Source organism: Anomaloglossus baeobatrachus, unplaced genomic scaffold (assembly GCF_048569485.1).
Source record: "Anomaloglossus baeobatrachus isolate aAnoBae1 unplaced genomic scaffold, aAnoBae1.hap1 Scaffold_187, whole genome shotgun sequence".
Classification (NCBI taxonomy): domain Eukaryota; kingdom Metazoa; phylum Chordata; class Amphibia; order Anura; family Aromobatidae; genus Anomaloglossus; species Anomaloglossus baeobatrachus.
The window spans coordinates 249,977-263,722 of NW_027441957.1; the positions used below are offsets into that span (position 1 = coordinate 249,977).

The 13,746-nt window shown below is 50.8% G+C and overlaps 1 pseudogene; it reads left to right on the forward strand.

The window, feature by feature from the left end:
• The first annotated feature begins 223 nt into the window (after nt 1–223).
• On the forward strand, nt 224–430 carry LOC142260796 (U2 spliceosomal RNA; annotated as a pseudogene).
• The last annotated feature ends 13,316 nt before the right edge of the window (nt 431–13,746 follow it).

Here is a 13,746-nt window from a genome sequence, read left to right on the forward strand (position 1 = left end):
ATGTGTCCGGTATAGGCCAGGGTGCCACTCAAGGCCGTAACCAATTCGGGTTATAGCTTCTCGGCCTTTTGGCTAAGATCAAGTGTAGTTTCGGAGGACGCTACCTTGGTCGGTACTGGAAGGTGCCTGGGATTGCACGTCTGCCGGCCTTGAGGAAGTGTGTGCGCCTTCTGGTGACACATAGCCCTCTTGTGCCTGGACAGTTCCCAGGCAACGGGAGGCGATCACCTTTGTTATTTTGAAGTCCTACTGATAAACAGAAAAAAAAAAAAATTAAATCTGTTCTTATCAGTTTAATATCTGATACGTCCCCTCTCTGGGGACCATATATTAAATGGATTTTTAGAACAAGGAGATGGAAAAAATCTTGCTCTGTCCACTCCACGCATTGACCTGGTATTGCAGTACCTCCAGGACCGGTGCACCCCTTCTTAACCCAGTTTCCAAAAGCAGAACTCAATTCACCTGATTCAAATGAGCCCCATTAGTGAATTGAAAGAAAGCAAAAACTTTATATGTACCTCAATTTGGCCAATTCACTTTTCACACTTTCACCCTTTTTTTTATCTTTCACACCTTTTACTTGCTTTATTGATGCAAAAAGCTGTGCCAAATAGCAAACTCATCTCCACTCAACTTGACCAACTCTGCTATGTCCCGTGCAGTATCTTATTCTCAGCCTTATCTAGATCATTTGCAATTGAATAGAATAGATCCCTTTTGGCTGCTTATGACTGTGTAAAATATGTAGTTTTACTGGGCTGGGATGAGAGAATCCATTGAAGCATGATGTAGGGATTGTGGTTCCTGTGTGCTAAGAAAAGAGGCTGGCACCAGCCAGAAAGCCCCATTGCAGCCAATAATCACTTAATAACTTTTTCAACTTGTCATCATATGGGAGGCCTTCCATTCCTTGTAGTAGTCTAGTTGCCCACCTTTGAACTGACTCTAACTTCTGAATGTCCTTTTTAAAATGTGGAGCCCAAAACTGGTTCCCATATTCCAGATGTAGCCTTACAAGTGATTTATAGAGGTGTAACAATACGTTGGGATCACGGGATCTAATCTCCCTTTTTATACACCCTAAAATCTTGTCCCAAGCAGCATTCCATCAGCCTCTGGAAGGTTCCTGGCGCATTGCACAGCTCGAAGGGCATGCTTTTGAACTCGCAGAGACCCATAGGGGTGGCGAAGGCGGTCTTCTCCCGGTCTGCCTCAGCAACGGACACTTGCCAATAGTGACTAGTGAGATCAAGGGTAGAAAAATAATTTGCAGTTCTCAATGCAGCTAGCGATTCCTCAATACGGGGAGTGGTGCCGTCCTTCTTTTTTAACAGGATCAACAGAGCTGCCCAAAGGCTACAACTGTCACGGATAACCCCAGCCGCCTTCATGTTGCTCAACATGTCCTTGGTACACTGGCAATGTGAAGGTGGTATTGGCTTATAGCTCTCTTTGATGGGTGGGTGTGCACCTGTGGGGATGTGGTGTTGGACCCCTTTTATTCCCCCAAAATCTAGCGGGCTTCCCACCGGTAACCCGCTCCCCAGCTTGGATGGATGCTGAGGGAGCCCCTTTTGCCCGCAGGCTCTGGCCCTGGGAACTGTAGCCTTGGCGGTGACTGTGCTTCCCTCTACGGTGTGAGCTGTTGCCTTCAATCGGGTCTTGACTGCTGGGAAACCCTGGAGGTTCCTGTCGCTAACGGATTTGACCGGTTTTACGGCGACTCCTAGCCTGGTCGGGGTCCGTAGGCCCTGCCGGATGGTGCTGGCTTCTCTTCACTCCCCGATCTGGTACCGGCGGGCCACCGCCCATCCCCGGTCCGTACGGTTCACTCCAATCAGCCTCTCCTGCAGAAGGTCACCACCGTCTGCCAACCTTGCTGAGTGCCCGGGCCACACACCCGGACACGGTCAGTCTCCTCTCCTCTTCACTTCTCTAACTCCAAAACTGATCTCTAATCTGACTCCTTTTCCCGCCTCCAGGACTGTGAACTCCTCGGTGGGTGGGATCAACCGCCTGGCCCACCCCCTGGTGTGGACATCAGCCCCTGGAGGAAGGCAACTAGGATTTGTGTTTAGCTTCAGTGTGCCTAGCCGGAGTGTAGAGTGTGTTGGTGTAGTACCTGTGACGACCTGGCTTGTCCAGGGCGCCACATTCCCCTATAGTAAAATGCAGACCGTCCGCGGGCTGCCCGTCCATCACCGGTTTTATTTTCACAACTGAAAAAGAATAAAACGGTAAAACATGTAAAAGCATCATAAACATTTTACAACGGTACAGCTTCCGCTCTTCTCCCACCCAAACAACCTGGCCCTGATGCTGCCCCTAAGAAGCGGGCAGCACCCCTTGACCCCAGTCCAGCACCAAGTTGCCCGAGCGGGTTCTGTCTCTTTCAGGGGGCCCACGTCCAAGGGGACCCCTGAACCCCCGGAGGATCGCCACCGGTTACGGTAGTGGCGGGCCTAGGCCATCCCTTTCCTCCAGGCCCATCCTCCCAAATCAGCCTCTCCGGAGGCGGTAACGGTGTCAAGCCAACAAACATTTTTATTTACATTGCACTAAGTTTGTGGTTGCCCTGCAAGTTCTCGGGCTTGTCCGTAAGCAGTTCCTTACGCAATGGTTGCACAGTCCCTACGGGGACAACAGTTGCCGGCAACGGCCGGTTTAATCACGGTTCAATCAGGTAAACTTCTTTGGTTGATCATCTTTACTTATCATTTAAAACTTTCAAACTGGTACACTCAACACATAAAGCCCCCCCCCTTTTAAAGAGTAGTTTCCCTGTACCTAAGTGGGGGTCTACCTAGGTTGGGGCGAGTGGACCTTCGGGGTCCGGTGTCAGTGGTGACAGGCAGTGGGGCAGAGGGAACAGTCAGTTCCTCCTCCCTGCTATCATGTGGGGCAGGCGGAGGCGTAGGGGAGCTGGGTACAGGTACATCCCTGGGCACTGGCTCGCGGTTAACCGTTTCCATCATTTCTTCATCCACGGGTTGTGGGAACAGTATCACTGGAAGGATCACCGCACCGTTCTGTGTAGGCCAGTCTGCTGGAAAATCACCCATCATGGTGTGGATTACCTCTTTTTCCTTCTCCACTGGACTGGGAACTGGAGCCTCATCCGCTACTCTCAATGCTGGTGGGCACTTCTTCAGGTGGTCTCGGGAAACCGTGGCCAAAGTCCCCCCCTGGTCACGGCTGATCTGGTAGGCCTTCCCATTCTCCCATCCTGTGGGCTGGACTACATACGGGGTTTTTTCCCATTGATCATCCAGCTTGTGGGCCCTTCTTTTCCGCTTCAGCACTACATCCCCAGGTTGGAAGGAACCGGCAGGCGCCTTCTTGTTGAAGCACTGCTCCTATTGTCCCCGACTCCGGCACAAGTTCTTTTCAACATACTCCTGGACCTGTCGGTACTGTGTCCTCCGCCGAGTGTCCCATTCAGCTGTCGACAGGAGTGCTTCTGAAGCTTCCAAGCCCATTTCCAGATCCACTGGTAGCCGGCCGGGACGAGCTCTCATCAGGTATGCTGGAGTGCATTTCGTAGAGCTGGAAGGGATGTTGTTGTACATATCGACCAGGTCAGGTAGCTTCTCCAGCCACAGGTTCCGCTCTTCCAGTGGTAACGTCTTGAGGAGGCCCAGGACCAAGTGGTTCATCTTTTCACAAATGCCATTGGTTTGGGCGTGGTAAGGCGTGGTCCGGATTTTCTTGCAGCCGTACAACTGGCAGAATTCCTGGAATACCTCTGCTTCAAAGGCCGGACCCTGGTCGGTAAGCACCCTCTCCGGGTACCAATGCGGTCAACAGAAATAAGCCTGGAAAGCCTTAGCAGCGGTGCGGCCGGTTAAGTCCTTAACTGGGACAACCACCAGGAACCTCGAGTAGTGGTCTACGATGGTCAGAGCGTAGGTGTACCCACTTCGGCTGGGGGTGAGCTTTACATGGTTAAGGGCAACCAGCTCCAGCGGTTGGTGTGTAATGATCGGGTGTAGGGGTGCCTTCTGGCTGGCCTCGTCCTTCCTTCTCAATGCGCAAGGGCCACATTCTCGGCACCAGGCCTCCACAGATTCCCGCATTCCACTCCAATAGAACCGCTCTCTTAACAACATCTCTAGCTTCTTCCACCCGAAGTGCACTGCACCATCATGGTATGCTTGCAGGACGGTGGGCACGTTAGCCTGGGGAATCACCAGCTGGCGGATCTTCTCGTGAGTCTTTGGATTAATCAGCTCGCGATACAACTTCCCCTGGTGTAGGTATAGCCGGGTCCGTTCTTGCCACAGACGTTGGGCTTCGGCAGGGGCAGCAGGGTCTATCCCAGCAGAACCCTGTTCCACTAGAGTCTTGACCAGGCGGACAGCAGGTGCCTGGTCCTGAGCTTCCTGCCAGTCCTGTCGGGGCAGCGGATCCAGGTTCACCCGTTGTTGGTAGACGTGCACCTTCTCAGTGAATGGCCGGTGAAATGCAGGCAACTCGATCTCTTCGAGGTCATCATCCTCTGGCCCCTCTTCCGACAGGTGGGGCATCCGGGAGAGTGCATTGGCATTGACGTTGGTACGGCCGGCCCGGTACTTGATGGTGAAATCGTAGTTGGCTAACCTGGTCACCCACCGCTGCTCCAACGCGCCCAGCTTGGCCGTATCTAGATGGGTCAGCAGGTTATTGTCTGTGTACGCGGTGAACTTGGCTGCTGCCAGGTAATGGCGGAACCGCTCGGTGATAGCCCACACCAGTGCCAAGAGCTCAAGCTTGAAGGAGATGTAGTTCTCAGGGTTCCTCTCAGTCGGTCGGAGTTTTCGGCTAGCATAAGCTATTACCTTTTCCCTTCTGTCTTGGACCTGGGATAGAACAGCCCCCAAGCCCACATTGCTGGCGTCGGTGTAGAGGATGAATGGGCGGCTGTAGTCAGGGTACGCTAGGATTTCCTCTCCGGTCAGGGCTGTTCTCAGCTGGCGGAAGGATTCCTCATGCTTTTCTTCCCACACCAATGGGGCTACTAGGGATCTACCACCCTTGGTCTGTCCTACGAGGAGGTCTTGCATGGGGGCAGCCATCTTTGTGTACCCCTTAATGAAGCGACGGTAATATCCCACCAGGCCCAGAAACTGCCTCACTTCCCTCACTGTGGTCGGTCTCGGCCAGTCTTGGATGGCGGTGATCTTCTCGGGGTTGGGGGCGACACCTTCCGCACCAACCACATGTCCTAGGTACTGCACTCTGGGTTTCAGCAGATGACACTTTGAGGGCTTCAACTTCATCCCATACTTGGCAAGGGACGCGAACACCTCGGCTAGGTGCTCCAGGTGGGCTTCATACGTCTGTGAGTACACAATCACATCATCCAAGTACAGCAAAACGGTCCCATAGGCAGTCTTCTCTCGGTCTTCCGGTGCCACGGCCACCTGCCAGTACCCGCTGGTGAGGTCAAGGGTGGAGAAGTAGTTAGCGGTTCTCAGCGAGGCCAGGGACTCTTTGATGCGGGGCAGAGGGTAAGCATCCTTATGCGTTATCTGGTTAATCTTCCGGTAATCCACACACATCCGCATGGTGCCATCCTTCTTCTTAACCAGCACCAACGGAGCGGCCCAGGGACTACAGCTGTCCCTAATAACCCCTGCCTCCTTCATGTTCCTCAACATGTCTTTGGAGCATTGGTAGTGCGCAGGGGGAATAGGCCTGTATCTCTCTTTAATAGGGGAGTGTGTACCGGTAGGGATGTGGTGTTGAACCCCTTTAATCTGCCCAAAATCTAGAGGGTGCTTGCTAAAAACCCGCTCATACTCCTGTACCACCCGGTATACCCCTTCCTTGTGGTGTATGGGGGTATCATCAGTGCCGACATGTAGCTCTCGATACCACTCGCCTAACTCCCCCAGGGATGAGTGGGAACCGGCAGCAGGCGGTGTGACCGGGGGAACGGCTTCATGGATCGTGTGGGGATCTAGAGTGAGCAATTTGGCAAGGGTAGCGTACCGGGTGGTGCATGAATGCACACATATTGGTTTTATAATCTTATTGTATTACTTTATATTCTTATTTCACTTGTGCATATCTCCACCATAATCCTGGCTAAGAAATATAGCTTTTTTTGGGGTACACAGGTAGTAAGGTCTTCTTTCTATTTCTTTAGGGGTGATATAGCCTGGTGGAACTCTAGACCTCTAACATTATATATGCACCCTTTTTCTTTATGGTTCTTGGACACCTTATAACATTCTTCCATACATATATATCTTTCTCATAAATTATAAATAATTAGGCATTTTTATATATTTTATTTACATTTTCATAAATAACTTTTTACAAAGCATGGGGGACATTCTCACATACATATAATTTTCATGTACGCATTCTGAAAATTTACGCATAAACCGTACACACTCCTTTTTGTAACAATTTCTATAACTCATTCGCTGAACTCTCATCCCGGATATTCATTCTTACACCGAATTTCCTGTTATAACACAACATTCATGATTTTTATTCAATTTATTTTTATTTTTTAGGTTTATTAGTAGTGATGAGCGAGTACTAAAAAGCTCGGGTGCTCGAAGCTCGGGCCGAGCCTCCCAAGATACTCGTGTACTCGGCCCGAGCACCGAGCCCAATGTTATCCTATGGGAGACCCGAGTATTTTTGTGAAATGACCACCGGCAGCATGTAGAAACCCTAAAAATGGCACAAAAGTCTCCGATGAGTGCTCAAATGACATGGCAACAGCATGGGGAAGACCCCTTGAAGCATTTATCACTCAAAAGTCACAGCTGTGAATAATTTTGTCCGCGTTTTACGCCATTTTTACGGACTCACCAGAAAACCTTCCAAAATGACACCAAAATGATTTTTCATAGCGGAAATGTTAAGGGCACATACCCAATAGTGAGATAGAGCTAATGTATGTTACTTTTTGAGATCAATACATGAAAGATTTTACGTAAAACATTGTGTGGCACTCCGATGTCCCTGAGAAGAGACGTACATAAAGGCCTCTGAGTCTAATGTGCCCATTTTGAGGAACTGAGTCTTTGTAGTATTTTCCTTTGCCAGGGCAGTCCAAAATTGTGAGGTTCACCAATGCCCCTGCATACAGACGTGCATGATGGCCTGTAAACCTGAAGTGCCCATTGTAAGGAAGTGGGTCTATTGTAGTATAGCCCTTAGGCAGGGCAGCCAAAAATTGGGAGGCTCCACGTTGTCCCTGGATAGAGACGTGCATGAGGGCCTCAAAACATTAAGTGTCCAGTGTCAGGAAGTGGGTGTATTATAGTATAGCCCTTAGGCAGGGCAGCCAAAAATTGGGAGGCTCCACGTTGTCCCTGGATAGAGACGTGCATGAGGGCCTGTAAACCTGAAGTGCCCATTGGAAGGAAGTGGGTCTTTTGTAGTATAGCCCTTTGGCAGGGCAGCCAAAAATTGGGAGGCTCCACGTTGTCCATTGTCAGGAAGTGGGTGTATTATAGTATAGCCCATTGGCAGGGCAGCCAAAAATTGGGAGGCTCCACGTTGTCCCTGGATAGAGACGTGCATGAGGGCCTCAAAACATTAAGTGTCCATTGTCAGGAAGTGGGTGTATTATAGTATAGCCCTTAGGCAGGGCAGCCAAAAATTGGGAGGCTCCACGTTGTCCCTGGATAGAGACGTGCATGAGGGCCTCAAAACATTAAGTGTCCATTGTCAGGAAGTGGGTCTTTTGTAGTATAGCCCTTTGGCAGGGCAGCCAAAAATTGGGAGGCTCCACGTTGTCCCTGGATAGAGACGTGCATGAGGGCCTCAAAACATTAAGTGTCCATTGTCAGGAAGTGGGTGTATTATAGTATAGCCCTTAGGCAGGGCAGCCAAAAATTGGGAGGCTCCACGTTGTCCCTGGATAGAGACGTGCATGAGGGCCTCAAAACATTAAGTGTCCATTGTCAGGAAGTGGGTGTATTATAGTATAGCCCTTAGGCAGGGCAGCCAAAAATTGGGAGGCTCCACGTTGTCCCTGGATAGAGACGTGCATGAGGGCCTCAAAACATTAAGTGTCCATTGTCAGGAAGTGGGTGTATTATAGTATAGCCCTTAGGCAGGGCAGCCAAAAATTGGGAGGCTCCACGTTGTCCCTGGATAGAGACGTGCATGAGGGCCTCAAAACATTAAGTGTCCATTGTCAGGAAGTGGGTGTATTATAGTATAGCCCTTTGGCAGGGCAGCCAAAAATTGGGAGGCTCCACGTTGTCCCTGGATAGAGACGTGCATGAGGGCCTCAAAACATTAAGTGTCCATTGTCAGGAAGTGGGTGTATTATAGTATAGCCCTTAGGCAGGGCAGCCAAAAATTGGGAGGCTCCACGTTGTCCCTGGATAGAGACGTGCATGAGGGCCTCAAAACATTAAGTGTCCATTGTCAGGAAGTGGGTGTATTATAGTATAGCCCTTTGGCAGGGCAGCCAAAAATTGGGAGGCTCCACGTTGTCCCTGCATAGAGACGTGCATGAGGGCCTCAAAACATTGTTCCCATTGCAAAGGAGCGGGTCTCCTGTCGTTGTAATGTCCATTCTGCAAAGAATGGGCGAAAAAATTTACCACTGGGGGTATACCTGAAACAAAGGCCTAACTCTTGTAACGGTCATCATGGTGGCGCATGAGGAGAAGGAGGAGCAGTCCAGCGATTATCCAAAGTCCAGAAGTGTGTACCCATGGGTGACTGGAGGTACATGGCAAATTCCCGTTACAAACTTTAAATTCCGCTCTCATTTGCTGGTGGTGTGGTGAAGTCTGGCCCAATCCAACCCTTGTTCATCTTGATCAGAGTCAGCCTGTCAGCATTTTCAGTTGACAGGCGGGTGCGTTTATCTGTAATGATTCCACCTGCGGCACTAAAAACACGCTCTGACAAAACGCTAGCGGTAGGGCAGGCCAGGACTTCCAAGGCGTAGAGAGCCAATTCATGCCACGTGTCCACCTTGGATACCCAATAATTGTAAGGCACAGAGGAATGTCGGAGTACAGTTGTTCGATCTGCAAGGTACTCCTTGAGCATCTGGGCAAACTTAGGATTTCTTGTGGCACTACCCCGCACCTCAGGGGCTGTGGTACGTGAGGGGCTGAGAAAACTGTCCCACATCTTAAAGACTGTTCCCCTACCTCTGGCGGATTGGACTTTTGCCTCTCTCGGCTGTACGCCTTGGTTGTCCACTGATTCCTGACCTATGCCGCTAGCGTTTTGTGAGGGGAATGCTTTGCCTACTTCCGTGACTATGGCCTTCCGGAACTGCTGCATTTTGGTTGACCTCTCCGCCTCGGGAATAAGAGACATAAAGTTCTCCTTGTAGCGTGGGTCTAACAGTGTTACCAACCAGTAATGATTGTCGGCCAAGATGTTCTTAACGCGAGGGTCACGAGACAGGCAGCTTACCATAAAGTCAGCCATGTGCGCCAGACTCTTAACAGCCAGGACTTCAGTAGCCTGACCAACACGTTGACTGAACATGCTGTCCTCCTCCTCCTCCTCCTCCTCCTCCTCATCTACCCTGTCCTCTGGCCAGCCACGCTGAACCGAGGATATGACTGGTGTGCATGTCATATCCTCAATTTGGCCGGAGATTTGCTCCATGTCTTCATCCTCCTCCTCGTCATAGTCCTCCACTGCACGTTGTGATGAGACGAGGCTGGGCTGTGTGTTATCACCCACACCCACTACTGTTTCTTGCTGCAACTCATCGCGCTCCGCCTGCAATGCATCATGTTTGGTTTTGAGCAGAGACCGTTTTAGAAGGCAGAGTAGCGGTATGGTGACGCTAATAATGGCGTCATCACCACTCACCATCTTGGTGGAGTCCTCAAAGTTTTGGAGGATGGTACATAGGTCGGACATCCATCTCCACTCCTCAGGTGTTATGTGTGGAGTTTGACCCATTTCCCGACGGCTTAGGTGATGCAGGTACTCAACAACTGCCCTCTTCTGCTCACATATCCTGACCAACATGTGCAGAGTTGAATTCCAACGCGTGGGGACATCACACACCAGTCTGTGAGCCGGAAGATGCAAACTGCGCTGAAAGCCGGCAAGGCCGGCTGAAGCAGTAGGTGACTTTCGAAAATGTGCAGACAGGCGGCGAACTTTTACCAGCAGATCAGACAGCTCTGGGTATGACTTTAGAAACCGCTGAACCACGAGGTTGAGCACATGGGCCACGCATGGAACATGTGTCAGCTGGCCTCGCCTCAAAGCCGCCACCAGGTTCCGGCCATTGTCTCACACGACCTTTCCTGGCTTTAGGTTCAGAGGTGTGAGCCAGTGATCTGCCTGCTGTTTCAGAGCTGTCCACAGCTCTTCTGCATTGTGGGGTTTGTCACCTATGCAGATTAGCTTCAGCACAGCCTGTTGCCGCTTCGCCGAGGCAGTGCTGCAGTGCTTCCAGCTTGGGACTGGTGTGGAGGGTACAGTGGATGAGGATGCGCAGGAGGAGGAGGAGGCTGAAGAGCATGACATTCCGGAGCTGTAGAGTGTGGGTGAAACACTGACTGAGGTAGGGCCTGCAAACCTTGGTGTGGGAAGGACGTGTTCCGTCCCTCGCTCAGACTGGGTCCCAGCTTCCACAATATTAACCCAGTGTGCCGTCAACGAGATGTAGCGGCCTTGCCCACAAGCACTTGTCCACGTGTCTGTGGTTAGGTGGACTTTGGGTGAAACAGCGTTGTTCAGGGCACGTGTGATGTTTTGTGACACGTGGTTATGCAACGCGGGGACGGCACACCGGGAGAAATAGTGGCGGCTGGGGACCGAGTAACGTGGGACAGCTGCCGCCATCAGGTCGCGGAATGCTTCTGTCTCCACCAGCCTAAAAGGCAACATTTCCAGCGCAAGCAGTCGCGAAATGTTAGCATTTAGAACTGTGGCATGTGGGGTGTTGGCAGTGTATTTGCGCCTGCGTTCAAAGGTTTGCTGAATGGATAACTGAACGCTGCGCTGGGACAAGGACGTGCTTGATGATGGTGTTATTTCTGAGTAGGCAACTGCAGGTGCAGGACCGGAGGAGGCTTGTTCGCAGGCAGCATGGACAGGGGATTGGCTCGCATGCACAACCAGCGAAGACGTAGCAGTGACATTAGCAAGCACTGCTCCTCGACTCTGTTGTACTTCCCACAAAGTCGGGTGCTTGGCTGACATGTGCCTGATCATGCTGGTGGTGGTCAGGCTGCTAGTTTTGGTACCCCTGCTGATGCTGGCACGGCAGGTGTTGCAAATGGCCTTTTTAGAATCATCTGGATCCAACTTAAAAAACTGCCAGACTCGGGAAGACCTAACATTTGTACAGGCACCTTGTGTCGTGTTGTTGTTCCGGGGAACGGTTGCCTGACTTCTGCCTGGAGCCACCACCCTGCTTCTTACTGCCTGTTGGGATGCTACGCCTCCCTCCCCCTGTGCACTGCTGTCCTCGCTCTGCATATCCTCCTGCCAGGTTGGGTCAGTTACTGGATCATCCACCACGTCGTCTTCCTCTTCCGCACCCTGCTCCTCCTCCTGACTTCCTGACAATTGTGTCTCATCATCGTCCACCCCTTGTTGAGACACGTTGCCAACTTCGTGAGAACGTGGCTGCTCAAATATTTGGCCATCTGTACATACGATCTCCTCATGACCCACTTCAACATGAGCTGGCGAGAGGCCAGAATGTGCGAATGGAAACGTGAACAGCTCTTCCGAGTGTCCAAGTGTGGGATCATTAATGTCCGAGGACGTGTACTCAGCCTTGTGGTAGGAAGGAGGATCAGGTTCTGAAATGTGCGGTGCAGTATCACGGCTACTGACACTTGACCGTGTGGAAGACAGAGTGTTTGTGGTGGTGCCAATCTGACTGGAAGCATTATCCGCTATCCAACTAACAACCTGTTGACACTGGTCTTGGTTCAAGAGCGGTGTACTGCTGCGGTCCCCAAGAATTTGGGACAGGACGTGCGAGCGACTAGATGTGGCCCTTTGTTGTGGCAAAATTAGAGCTTGCCCACGACCTCGGCCTCTGCCTGCACCACCATCACGTCCACTTCCTTGTTCCTTGCCAACGCCCTTGCGCATTTTGCAATGCTGTGCTGACGTGTATTCACTAGACTTGGGCGTTATATCAAAGTTTGTGCAAATTGTGCACCTGTACGCTGCCACCGACAGGCACACACGTGCGGTTTTTAAATGCAAGCACGGACGCACTAAGAACCTAACAGGTTTTAGGAGCAAAAATTAATGACGAGAACTCTGACACTATCAGCCACTGCTGACTGACATGTATTATACACTACACTTGTGCGTTATATAATAGTTTGGTAAAAACGCACACAAGTGCACCTGTACGCTGCCACCGACAGGCACACACGTGCGGTTTTTAAATGCAAGCACGGACGCACTAAGAACCTAACACAGGTTTTAGGAGCAAAAATTAATGACGAGAACTCTGACACTATCAGCCACTGCTGACTGACGTGTATTATACACTACACTTGTGCGTTATATAATAGTTTGGTAAAAACGCACACAAGTGCACCTGTACGCTGCCACCGACAGGCACACACGTGCGGTTTTTAAATGCAAGCACGGACGCACTAAGAACCTAACACAAGTTTTAGGAGCAAAAATTAATGACGAGAACTCTGACACTATCAGCCACTGCTGACTGACGTGTATTATACACTACACTTGTGCGTTATATAATAGTTTGGTAAAAACGCACACAAGTGCACCTGTATGCTGCCACCGACAGGCACACACGTGCGGTTTTTAAATGCAAGCACGGACGCACTAAGAACCTAACACAGGTTTTAGGAGCAAAAATTAATGACGAGAACTCTTACACTATCAGCCACTGCTGACTGACGTGTATTATACACTACACTTGTGCGTTATATAATAGTTTGGTAAAAACGCACACAAGTGCACCTGTACGCTGCCACCGACAGGCACACACGTGCGGTTTTTAAATGCAAGCATGGACGCACTAAGAACCTAACAGGTTTTAGGAGCGACAATTGCTGAGAAGTCTGACACTATCAGGACTGTTTTAGACTGTGTACACCAGCCCCAGATATGATGAAGGCTGGTATACGGTCACCACTAGGAATGGCTATATACCCTGCCTGCCTGCCTGCCTGCCTGTATACTGCTACAATAGTCCTGACAAGGACTCTTTTGGTCACTAGCCTGTATTCCAACCTGGCTATACCCTGCCTGTATACAGCAACAATAGTCCTGAGAAGGACTCTGCTACTGTACTCCGACCTGGCTATACCCTGCCTGCCTGTATACAACTAGAATAGTCCTGAGAAGGACTTTTGGTCACACTGTTTGCAGCCCTGCTACGGAAATAGCTATAAAGGGCCGCAAACCTTTCCCTGAAGCAGCGACCCTCTCCCTGCACTGACTGTCTGGATAGCTGTGAGCAGAGCACAGCGCGCCCGCCGGTATAAAGGCTCGGTCACGCTGTGCAGGCCGGCCAATCACTGCAATTCCACAACTAACAGGGCTGTGGCATTGCAGTGGTCTGCCAGACAATCCCTGCATGAGGGCTGGCTCTCAAAAGAGCGCCAACATGCAGGGATGAAGACCACGAGTACAGCACGAGTATCGCGAGATTACTCGGTCCCCGTCGAGTAGACCGAGTACAGTGATACTCGTGCGAGTACCGAGTAGTAACAAGCATGCTCGCTCATCACTATTTAGTAGTAAAATGGCTTACACTCCCCTTTTTTCCACTTTTTTCTTCACTACTTTTATAAA